Here is a 12,978-nt window from a genome sequence, read left to right as displayed (position 1 = left end):
CTGAGCAATCAGGATTCCCCACCCAAACGAGAGAGAAAAGAAAAGAAAAAGAAAAAGAAAAAAATAGAAAGAAGTAAAAAAAACGAGAGAGAGAGACAGGAAAGAAAGGGAAGATGAAGAAGAAGGTTCAGCCCTGATGGGTCCCAAAGTAGGATTTATGAAGTAGACAAACAAAAAGAGATAAAAATAACTGATACAAGTATATGAGAAGAGAAAAAAAAATATATATATATGCAAATAAAGAAAGAACCTCATCAAAAATAACCCCAAGTGTAAAACTTATATGCTATCAGGACAAACACAAAAAACTCAGAAATACTGGTGGAAGATGGGAGAGTTCTTATAAATTCTCAGTGTGTGCGAGGAAAGTTGTTTTTATTCTTCCTGGATGTATCTTGATATCTTTGTTAAAGGACTCAACTTTCCTAAGATAAAGGGATTAAAAATTGGTTTACCTATAGGGGTAGTATTGATTGGAGAAAGGGGATTACTTTGAATTTTAACTCTATATGAATATTAGAGGACAAAAATAAAAAGGAATAAACTAGACTAAACTAAAATTTTAAAAAAGGAATTCAAAAAATAAAAATGCAAAAGAAAAACATAGGTATATGTATCAAAAAGTTCAGGTTAGAACGGTATTATGGATTTTGATTTACTGTACAGCGCTCTGTGATGGTAAATAGATTAAAAAAATTACCTATGTGTAAAAGAAAACAAACAAACAAAAAAAAACCGGAATAGTTGGAACGAGTGAACAATACAAGTTTTCCTATGAAGTAGTGGTTGTTCTCTTGTAGTCCTTTTTTTTTCTCTCTCTCTCTTTTTTTTTCTTTCTTGGTTTGTTTTCTGGGGGAGGGGCCTGCCACGTGGGTTGTCAGTCAATGATGTTTCCTGAGTTAAGTCCTCCTGCCCCCCCTCAAAGGGTGGGCTCTGAGGAAACTGTTTTTTTGTTTTTTTTTTTTCAGGCTTTTGTTCTCTGGCGGTTTTTATGCTTGTTCACTTTTTTTTTCTCTCACCTTGACCGCCTACGATGGTTTTTGTAGTTTTAGAGGAAAACAAACCGCACCCTGATCTCCCTCTCAGAGAGAAGCCTCAGTCTGGGTGCAGAGCCTAAATAAGTTCCCCCTTGGCTGCTGGCAGAGCAGGTTCCAAGTTGCAGACCCTGGGGACACAGGATCTTTTGCTTGTACCCAAAGTCAAGGCAGTGGCAGCTGTCTGGGAGCTCCCGACCACCAGAGAGATTCCAAGCAGCGATTGCACACTGAGATTTTGCCACTGGCCAGGGCTGGGAGTGCCCGGCTTGCACGCACCTCTTTCAGAGGCGGCTATTGGTCCTGCACACATCTCAGGCACTGAGAACAGGGCACAAGTCCATAAGCACCAGGCTGGGCTTTTGCGCACCTCTGTCAGGGCTTTGAAACAATGGCATGGGTCAAAGAGCACCAGCTGGGCTTTTGTAACTCAGGGGAGCATGAGGGACATGCACCCGTATCTCAAGCTTTGTGGTAGGGCTCGCACGTTCTGCCGACTGGCATGGCTCCCATCTCCTCAGAGGAGCTAGAATCCACGCATTCTCTCAGGTGCGCTGGCGCCTTAGGGACCAAGAGCTGGTTTCTCCGCTTCACTCTCTCTTCCTCAGCGCCGGGGAAGCTGTTCTGGGACCGGGTACTTAAGTCCCTGTCCCTAGCCGCCCCGATTCCCACAATTTCCCCCCGCGATCCTTTGCTCTTTTGGAGTGCTTTCAACCAGTCTCCAAGTTAATGCTGGTTCCCAGACACAGGGCACTCTCACTCATATTGGGGTATTACTTTCCAGCCGGTCGCCGCTGGTGGCTCCCTCCCCCTTTTGTTTATCTTCCCATATCAGTCCGCAGTTCCCACACCTCTTTACCTGCCCACTGGCGTCTTCTGCCCCTGTAGAGATCCAGACGTGTATAATTCTGATCTCAGGCTGATTTCATGGGTGATTGGAGTTCTTTGGTAGGTAATCAGCTCACTTTGGGTACTGGCTGAAAAGGAGCTTCCTCCTACTCCCCCGCCATCTTGTCCCTCCTCTCTCTCTCTCTCTCTCTCTCTATATATATATATATATGTATAATCTCAAGATGTCTATCTATCTCTCTCTATATATACCTCACACCTCTTTATCCATTCATTAGTCAATGGACATTTGGACTCTATCCTTAACTTAGCTATAATTGATAATACTATATACATATATAGTTATGCATATATGTATATGTACATAGTATATATATATACATGCATATATATGTATATATATATGCATATATATATGTACATAGTATTGATAATACTACTATAAAATAAGTGATGTATATATCACTTCCAGGCAGTATTTTTGTATGCTTTTAGTAAATACCTAGCAGTTCAATTGCTGGCTGGAAAGGTAGTTGTATTTTTAACTTTCTGGGGAACCTCCCTGCTGTTTTCCAGAGTGGTTCCTCCAGTTTGCACTCCCACCAACAGTGTAAGACAGTTCCTGCATCCTTGCCAAAATCATCCTTTCTCTGCATCCTTGCCAAAATCTGTTATTTCCCGGGTTGTTAAATTTTTTAATTTTTTTAAATTTATTTTCAGCATAACAGTATTCATTGCTTTTGTACCACACCCAGTGCTCCATGCAATCTGTGCCTCTATAATACCCACCACCTGGTACCCCGACCTCCCACCCCCCGCCCCTTTAAAACCCTCAGATTGTTTTTCTAAGTCCATAGTCTCTCATGGTTCACATTCCATTCCAATTTCCCCCAACTCCCTTCTGCTCTCTATCTCCCCATGTCCTCCATGCTATTTGTTATGCTCCACATATAAGTGAAACCATATGATAATGGACTCTCTCTGTTTAACTTATTTCACTCCACATAATCTCTTCCAGTCCCATCCATGTTGCTACAAAAGTTGGGTATTCGTCCTTTCTGATGGAGGCATAATACTCCATAGTGTATATGGACCACATCTTCCTTATCCATTCGTCTGCTGAAGGGTATCTTGGTTCTTTCCACAGTTTGGCGACCATGGCCATTGCTGCTATAAACACTGGGGTACAGATGGCCCTTCTTTTCACGACATCTGTATCTTTGGGATAAATACCCAGGACACAATGGCAGGGTGATAGGGAAGTTCTATTTTTAATTTCTTGAGCAATCTCCACACTGTTCTCCAAAGAGGCTGCACCAACTTGCATTCCCACCAACAGTGTAAGAGGGTTCCCTTTCTCCACATCCCCTCCAACACATGTTGCTTTCTGTCTTGCTAATTTTGGCCATTCTAAGTGGTGTAAGGTGATATCTCAATGTGGTTTTAATTTGAATCTCCCTGAGGGCTAGTGATGATGAACATTTTTTCATGTGTCTGAGAGCCATTTGTATATCTTCATTGGAGAAGTGTCTGTTCATATCTTCTGCCCATTTTTTTATATGATTGTCTGTTTTGTGTGTGTTGAGTTTGAGGAGTTCTTTATAGATCCTGGATATCAACCTTTTGTCCGTACTGTCATTTGCAAATATCTTCTCCCATTTCGTGGGTTGCCTCTTTGTTTTCTTGACTGTTTCCTTTGTTGTGCAAAAGCTTTTGATTTTGATGAAGTCCCAAATGTTCATTTTCGCTTTTGTTTCCTTTGGCTTTGGAGACATATCTTAAAAGAAGTTTCTGTGGCTGATATCAAAGAGATTACTGCCTATGTTTTCCTCTAGGAGTCTGATGGATTCCTGTCTCACATTGAGGTCTTTTATCCATTTTGAGTTTATCTTTGTGTATGGTGTTAGAGATTGGTTGGGTTTCATTCTTCTACTTATAGCTGACCAGTTTTCCCAGCACCATTTATTGAAGAGACTGTCTTTTTCCCCCTGCATATTTTTTCCTGCTTTGTCGAAAATTATTTGACCATAGAGTTGAGGGTCCATATCTGGGCTCTCTACTCTGTTCCACTGGTCTATGTGTCTGTTTTTATGCCAGTACCATGCTGTCTTGGTGATCACAGCTTTGTAGTAAAGCTTGAAATCAGGTAACGTGATTCCCCCCAGCTTTATTTTTGTTTTTCAACATTTACTTAGTGATTTGGGGTCTCTTCTGATTCCATACAAATTTTTGGATTATTTGCTCCATCTCTTTAAAAAATATCGGTGGAATTTTGATCAGAATAGCATTAAAAGTATAGATTGCTCTAAGCGGTATAGACATTTTAATAATGTTTATTCTTCCAATCCAAGAGCATGGAATGGTCTTCCATCCTTTTGTGTCTTCTTCAATTTCTTTCATGAGTGTTCTGTAATTCGTCGAGTACAGATCCTTTCCCCCTTTGTTTAGGTTTATTCCCAGGTATCTTATGGTTCTTGGTGCTATAGTAAATGGAATCAATTCTCTAATTTCCCTTTGTGTATTTTCATTATTAGTGTATAAGAAAGCCACTGATTTTTGTACATTGACTTTGTATCCTGCCACGTTGCTGAATTGTTGTATGAGATCTAGTAGTTTGGGGGTGGAGTTTTTTTGGTTTTCCATATAAAGAATCATGTCATATGCAAAGAGAGAGAGTTTGACTTCTTCATTGCCAATTTGGCTACATTTTCTTTCTCTCTGTTGTCTGATTGCTGTTGCTAGGACTTCTAATACTATGTTGAACAAGAGTGGTGAGAGAGGGCATCCTTGTCATGTTCCTGATCTCAACGGGAAGGCTGCAAGCTTTTTCCATTGAGGATGATATTTGCTGTGGGTCTTTCATAGATAGATTTGATGAAGTTCAGAAATGTTCCCTCTATCCCTATACTTTGAAGCATTTTAATCAGGAACGGATGCTGGATTTTGTCAAATGCTTTTTCTGAATCAATTGAGAGGACCATGGGTTGTTATTTTTTTTATTATTATTACAGGTGTGAGGTAGTATTAATTGTAGTTTTCATATGTATCTCTCTGATGATGAGGGATGTTGGGCATCTTTTCATGTTTCTGTTGTCCAACTCTGTTGTCATCTTTGGAAAAATGCCCATTCATGTCTTCTGCCCATTCCTTGACTGGATTATTTTGGGAGGAATGTTGAGTTTAATAAGTTCTTTATGCAATTTAGATACTAATCCTTTATCAGATATGTCATGTATAAATATCTTCTCCCATTCTGAAGGTTGCCTTTTAGTTTGGTTGATTGTTTCCTTTGCTGTGTAGAAGCTTTTATCATGATAAAGTCCAAATAGTTCATTTTTTGCTTTTGATTCCCTTATCTCCATAGATGTGTCTAGTAAAAAGCTGCACCAGGCAATGTAAAAGAGATTGTTGCCTGTGATCTTCTCCAAGACTTTGATGGTTTTCTTTCTCATGTTTAGATCATTCATCCACTTTGAATTCCTTTTTCTGTATTGTATTTAAAAAATGGTCCAGTTTCATTCCTTTGTATGTGGCTGTTGAGTTTTTCCAACACCATTTGTTGAAGAGACTGTCTTTTTCCCATTGGATAACCTTTCCTGTCTTGTCAAAGATTTGTTGACCATATAGTTGTGGATCCATCTCTGGGCTTTCTATTCTGTTCCATTGATCCATGTGTCTGTTTTGTGTAGTCTTCATGACTACAGCTTTGTAATGTAGTTTGAAGTCTGCAATTGTGATTCCTTGCTTTTCTTTTTAAACATTATTTTGACGTCACATACAAATTTTAAGATTGTTTGTTCTAGCTCTCTGAAAAATGCTGGTGGAATTTTGATAGGGATCTCATTAAATGTGTAAATTGCTTTGGATAGTATGGACATTTTTTTAAAGATTTTATTCATTTATTTGACAGACAGAGATCACAAGTAGGCAGAGAGGCAGGCAGAGAGAGAGAGGAGGAAGCAGGATCCCTGCTGAGCAGAAAGCCCGATGCGGGACTCGATCCCAGGACCCTGAGATCATGACCTGAGCCGAAGGCAGCGGCTTAACCCACTGAGCCACCCAGGCACCCTAGTATAGACATTTTAACAATGTTTCTTTTTCCAATCCATGAGTGTGGAATATCTTTCCATTTCTTAATGTTGTTCTCAGTTTCTTTCATAAGTGCTATATAATTTTCAGCATACAGCCCTTTTATCTCTTCAGTTAGATTTTCCTTAGGTATCTTATAGTTTTTGGTGCAATTGCAAATGGGATCAATTCCTTGATTTCTCTTTCTGCTTTTTCATTATTGGTGTACAGAAATGCAACAGATTTCTACAGGTTTATTTTCTATCCTGTGAATTTATTGAATTCATGTATCAGTTCTAGCAAATTTTTGGTGGAGTCTCTTGGATTTTCTACCTAAAACACTATGTCCTCTGTGAAGAGTGAAAGTTTGACTACTTCCTTACCAATTGTTGTCCGATTACTGAGGCTAGGACTTCCAGTACTGTGTTAAATAACAATGGTGAGAGTGGACGTCCTAGTCTTCCTCCTGACCATAGAAGAGAAGCTCTCAATTTGTCCCCATTGTGAATGATACCAGCTGTGGGTCTTTCATATACGGCTTTAATGGTATTGACATATGTTCCCTCTATCCCTACTTTGTTGAGGGTGTTTTTCAAGAATGTATTCTGTATTTTGTCAAATGGTTTTTCTACATCCATTAAGAGGATCATATAGTTCCTATCCTTTCTTTTACTAATATTTTGTTTCATACTGATTGATTTGAGAATATTGAACAACTCTTACTGCCCAGGAATAAATACCATTTGATCATGATAAATAATTCTTCTCATGTACTGCTGGATTCAATTTGCTAGTATCTTTTTGAGAATTTTTGCATTCATGTTCATCAAAGATATTGGACTATAATTCTCTTTTTTTAGTAGAGTCTTTGTCTGATTTGGGAATCAAGGTAATGCTGGACTTATAGGAAGGAGTTTGGAAGTTATCCTTCCATGTCTATTTTTTGGAACAGTTTGCAAAGAATAGGTATTAACCCTTATTTAAATGCTTGGTAGAATTCCCCTGGGAAACCACCTGGCTTTGGGCTTTTGTTTCTTGGGAAAGTTTTGATTACTGATTCAAATTCATTGTTAATTATCAGTCTGTTCAAGGGTTCTTTTTCCTCCTGTTTCAGTTTTGGTAGTTTATATGTTTCTAGGAATTTATCCATTCCCTCAGATTGCCCAATTTGTGGGCACATAATTTTTCATACTATTCTGTTACGATTGTTAGTATTGTGATGTTGTTTGTGAGCTCTCCTTTCTCATTTGTGATGTGATTTTACTTCTTTGAATCATTTCTCTTCTCTTTCTTTATGATAGATTGATTGATTTATTTATTTACTTACTTACTTACTTATGTACTTCTTTATTTATCAGAGGGAGAGTGCACAAGCAGGGGTAGAGACAGGCAGAGAGAGAAGCAGGCTTCTCACTGAGCAAGGAGGCTGATGCGGGATTTGATCCCAAGACCCTGGGATCACAATGTGAGCTGATGGTAGATGCATAACTGACTGAGCCACTCAGGCATCCCTCTCTTTTCCTTTTGATAAGTCGGCTTAAGGTTTGCCAATTCCTTTATTTTTTTTCAAAGAAGCACCTCCTGGTTTTGTTTTGTTGTTGTTGTTGTTTTTTAATCTGTTCTACTATGGGTTTCTTTTTTCTTTTTTTAAATTTTTTTACATTTCTGTATTATTTATGTCTGCTTTAATTTTTTTTCAGATTTCTCTTTTTTAATTGTGTTATGTTAATCACCATACAATACATCATTAGTTTTTGATATTATTTTTCTTCTTCTGTTGCCTTTAGGCTTCATTTGTTCTTATTTTTTCAGCTTTTTTAAAGTATAAGTTCAAATTTTGTGTCTGAATCTTTTCTTCTGTCTTGAGGTTGGTCTCTATTGCTATGTACTTACCTCTTATGACTGCTTTTGCTGCATCCCAAAGGATTTGGACCATCATGTTTTCTGCTTCATTTGTTTCCATGTATTTTTTATATTTTCTTTAATTTTCTGGACCACCCATTCATTCTTTAGTAGGATGTTCTTTAACCTCCATGTATGTTCGAATTTTCTGAATTTTTTCTTGTGGGTTACTTCAAGGTTGATAGCTTTGTGATCTTAAAATATTCATGATATGATCTCAGTCTTTGTGTTTTAAGGCCTGTTTTGTGATCTTGTATGTGATCTGTCCAGGAGAAGGTTCCATGTGAAGTAAAAAACAATGTGTATTCTGCTACTTTGGGTTGAATTATTCTGAATATATCTGTAGGCCATCTGGTCAAGTATGTCATTCAAAACCATTGTTTCCTTATTGATTTTCTGCTTGGATAATCTCTCCATTGCTGCAAGTGGAGTGTTAAAGTCTCTTACCATTATTGTATTACTATCCATGAATTTCTTTATGTTTGTTATTAGTTGATTTATATGTTTTGGTGCTCCAATGCTGAGGGTATAGCATTTACAATTATTAGATCATCTTGTTGATAGGCCCCCTTTTATGATACAGTGCTATTCTTCCTCTTTTGTTATAGTCTGTTTTATAATCTAGCTTGTCTCATATAAGCATGACTACTCAAGCTTTCTTTTGACATCCATTAGCATGATACATGGTTCTCCATCCCCTCACTTTCAACCTGCAGGTGTTTTTATGTCCAAAATGAGCCTCATGTAGGCAGCATATAGATGGGTCTTGTTTTTGTTTTTGTTTTTTATCGATTCTGACTCTCTACAGCTTTTGATTGGAGAACTTAGTGCATTTACATTCAGATTGACTAATGATAGATATGAATTTAGTGCCATTTATTACCTGTAAATTAATTGTTTCTGGAGATTTTCTCTGTTCCTTTCTAATCTTTGTCACTTTTGGTCTTTCCCATTCAAAGATTTCCCCATAGAAGTTCTTACAGGTTTAGTGGTCAGTTTTTATTTGTCTGGGAAACTATTTATCTCTCCTTCTATTCTGAAAGACAGCCTTGCTGGATAAGTTAGTCTTAGGTGTATATTTTTCCCCATTCAGCATGTTGTATATATCATGTCACTGTCTTCTTTCCTGCTAAGTTTCTGTGGTTAGGTCTGCTGCTAACCTTATCTGTCTTGCCTCGTAAGTTCAAGATTTCTTTTCTTTTGCTGCTTTAAGGACTTTTTCCTTATCTTATATTTTTCAAATTTTACCATATTGTTGACTTGCTTTTGTTGTTTTAATGGGAGTTCTTTGTGCCTCCTAGATTTGAATGTCTGTTTCTTCCCCCAGATTAAGGAAGTTTTTGACCATCATTTGCTCAAATGACAAGGTCTTTTGCCCCTCTTTCCCTCTATTTTTCCTCTGGGAGTCCTGTGATACCAATGTTATTATGCCTTATGGAGTTGCTGAGTTCCCTAAGTCTGCAATCATGATCCAATACTTTTATTTCCCTCTTCATTTCAGCTTCATTATTTTCCATAGTTTTATCTTTTATATCACCTATTTATTCTTCTTCCATCCTTTGGTCATTATCTTTAGTTGGTTTCCCATCTCAGTGATAGCATCTTTTATTTCAGCCTGACTAGGTTTTAGGTCATTTATCTCTGTGGTAAAGAGCACCCTAGTGTTTTCTATGCTTTTCTCAATCCCAGCAAGTATCTTTATGATTGTTTTAAGTCCTGGTTCAGGCATATTACTTATATTTTCTTTGACGAGATCCCTGGATTTTGTTGTTCTTTGGATTAATTCTTCCATGTTGGCATTTTGTCTTGGTATCTGTCTTCTTCCATGTATTAGGAAAGCCCACTATGTTTCCTGGTCCTAAGAGTAATGGCTTTATGAAGAAGAGGTCATATATTTCCCAGGTCCTGGCACTTCAGGCAATGTTTCTGGTGTATATGCTGTGTACTTTGCTATTGTGTTTTGGCTGCTTTTTCCTTCATATAAGTGCTCTGCAGTTTCTCCTTGATTAACATGGAGAATGTTTGGACCTTGTCCAAAGTGTGGAGAGTCTTAACTAGGTGTGCTCTGGTCTGATTGTTTAAGATATCTAATAGTATTTCCACTAGAACTGAATTGTGGAGCCCTCTATGGTCAGTATACTTGGTGGATGCAGAGGGGTTGTGATGGTCTTCTGGGGGAAGGACTTGTTGCTCTGGTTCTCAGGCACACTTGCCCTAGTAAAGAAGCACTTGCAGAGCACAAGTGGTGGAATTTGGTGTAAGTGGTATATTTTCACCACTGTTGGCTCTCTCCTGCTTATTGAAGTTAGTTTATGCCAAAAGGTGGGGGAGGTAAATCTCTCCTTCCTTTCTCCAGGGGGGAGTTAATGACCCTGACTATCCAGGATGCTCTCACAAACAATCTCCCTTTCTGTGTCCCAGGCATCTCTGTTCCAAGCCTTCACCCTATCTGTATCCAGGTCATCTGACTACATGGCAGTGCAGTATTCCTGTGTTTTATCCCAGCCAGGCCAGGTGAGCTTTAAAACTCCATACATTAGGGACCTGGCATGGTGCAGATGTGTGCTGCTCCTCTGGGGGAGGGTCAGGCTATGCTGGGTCTAGTGAAGGGGTGCTCCAGAAGGGAAGTCATATCAATGCACAGGAGCTTGGAATTTGGAGTAAAGCACACACACACAAAAATCCAGTGTTCAGGTTAGCTGCCTTCAGCAGAAGTCTATGCACCTATGCTAAGGTGCAAGGGTGTCTAATGGCACCTGTAGGCCCTTCATTCATGGAATGACAGTGCTACCTCTTCCAGGTATTTCTGGACTTCTCCTCTCCTTCTCCACTGCAGTGCCTGCCAAACTCAACATCAGCCATGGTGTGGACCTCATGATAATCAATGCCTTTGGGAAGAGTTTTCCTTGTGTGATCTCTGTGTGCTCTTCTCTTTCCCTTTTCCAGAGTATGAAGTGAAATATAGTACTAAGAAAGTTCTTATTAATAGCAGGAAATTATATATATAAAAATATAAGGGGCTAAGTATTGGTTCTTATGGGATTTTGATGTATTGAATGACATTTTAAAGGTAATATTTACAGAAAAGATTTAAAATAAGTCTGATTGATAAGAAACTTGCAGAGTTATAACAATATATTAAAAACAATTTGACAAACTGTTGAAGATAGAAATTAGATAAATATTTGTTTTAGTCACTAAGGGTGTGATAAAATTAAGTGCAATCTAAAATCTACTTTTGAATAAGTCTTAATTTCATATTTTATGTTTTCATAATGATTATTTAAAAACCTTGATTTAAAATATATTTTGTTATAAATATAACATATAAGAGAATTTAATAAACTATGTAGCTCCACATATATTCTTGACATTATTTTAAAATTTGTAAATTTCTGAACGACATTTTATTGGAGAAAGTGTTCTGCAAAGTGAAAGATAAATTATGAGAGAGAAAGAGAGTGGACACTTTGATTTGTAACCACCAGTATTGACTTCTGTAGACTAGTAAGATTAGAGACATGATTACGAAAACTGTAAAATGGTAAAAATGTTGTTTTGCTAATTGGCTATATGTTATAAAATATTTTATTGAGCAAGGACCTCAGGCTTAAATCACATTAAAGACACTCAAGTTCAATTGATCATTATCTATTGTGAATTTATGGAATTACACAGTATATACTTTATAACAGGAAAATATTATTTTTTTCATATCTCAGCTTTTATCTTCTGGCAAAAATGGCTGACCTCAACAAAGGGAGCTTCAATGTTTTAGATATTTATACAGCAATGTTATACATTTTACACTCTATAGTTGATTTAAATTTTTCCTTATTTTCCTTTGGTTGAATTATCCATTTTTTATTGAAAGAACCTCTTTAAAAACAATATTCTCATTTCATTGGACAAATATTTAATGCCTGTGGGATTATAGTAAAATTAATCAAACTTGCATGCAAAAGGAAGGAGGAGGAGTAGAATCCCTAATTCTCTTCAGTTCAGACTTCAACATTATATCCTGTTTTATTCATAAAAATTTGGTAAAGGGGCAATGACAGAAATCTTTCTTCCTTAGGGATAAATCATAATAAATAGGAGACAATGTTATTTTTCTCTATGTGATGTATAATAAGCTATAAGGGATAAATGAAGTTTTTAGAGGCAAATGTTAAAATTAAGTACTATAACATTTAGACAGATCAAAATGGTTTTGATTGTTTTTAGTCATGCTTCATATGAACATTTGGATCTTAGAGTTTGAGGTTTAGCTAGTTTATTTGGTATGCCAAGAAGCACGATTAAGCCTTATCATAGAAAAGTATAGATTTTTAAGCTGTTGGAATCAATAGCAATAATAATGCCTTGCATTCATACAGTGCTTTACAGTACACACAATAACTTTTTTTAAATTTTTTATTTCTTTATAGCATAACAGTATTCACTGTTTTTTGCACCACACCCAGTGCTCCATGCAATCTATGCTCTCTCCAATATCCACCACCTGGTTCCATCAAACTCCCACCCCCCACCCCTTCAAACCCTCAGATATGTTTTCAGAGTCCATAGTCTCTCATGGTTCACCTCCCCTTCCAATTTCCCTCAACTCCCATCTCCTTTCCATCTCCCCTTTTCCTCCATGCTATTTGTTATGCTCCACAAATAAGTGAAACCATAGGATAATTGACTCTCTCTGCTTGACTTACTTCACTCAGCATAATCTCTTCCAGTCCCATCCATGTTAACACAAAAGTTGGGTATTCATCCTTTCTGATGGAGGCATAATACTCCATAGAGTATATGGACCACATCTTCCTTATCCATTCATCTGTTGAAGGGCATCGTGGTTCTTTCCACAGTTTGGCTACCGTGGCCATTGCTGCTATAAACATTGGGGTACAAATGGCCCTTCTTTTCACTACATCTGTATCTTTGGGGTAAATACCTAGTCGTGCAATTGCAGGGTCATAGGGAAGCTCTTTTTATTTTTTTTTTTATTTCTTGAGGAATCTCCACACTGTTTTCCAAAGTGGCTGCACCAACTTGGGGTCCCACCAAGAGTGTAAGAGGGTTCCCCTTTCTCCACATCACCTCCAACACATGTTGTTTCATGTCTTGCTAATTC

The sequence above is a fragment of the Mustela putorius genome, unplaced genomic scaffold, assembly GCF_011764305.1.
Source record: "Mustela putorius furo isolate JIRA1106 unplaced genomic scaffold, ASM1176430v1.1 tig00000842_pilon_pilon_pilon, whole genome shotgun sequence".
Taxonomy (NCBI): Eukaryota; Metazoa; Chordata; class Mammalia; order Carnivora; family Mustelidae; genus Mustela; species Mustela putorius.
This window is presented reverse-complemented; position numbering follows the sequence as displayed.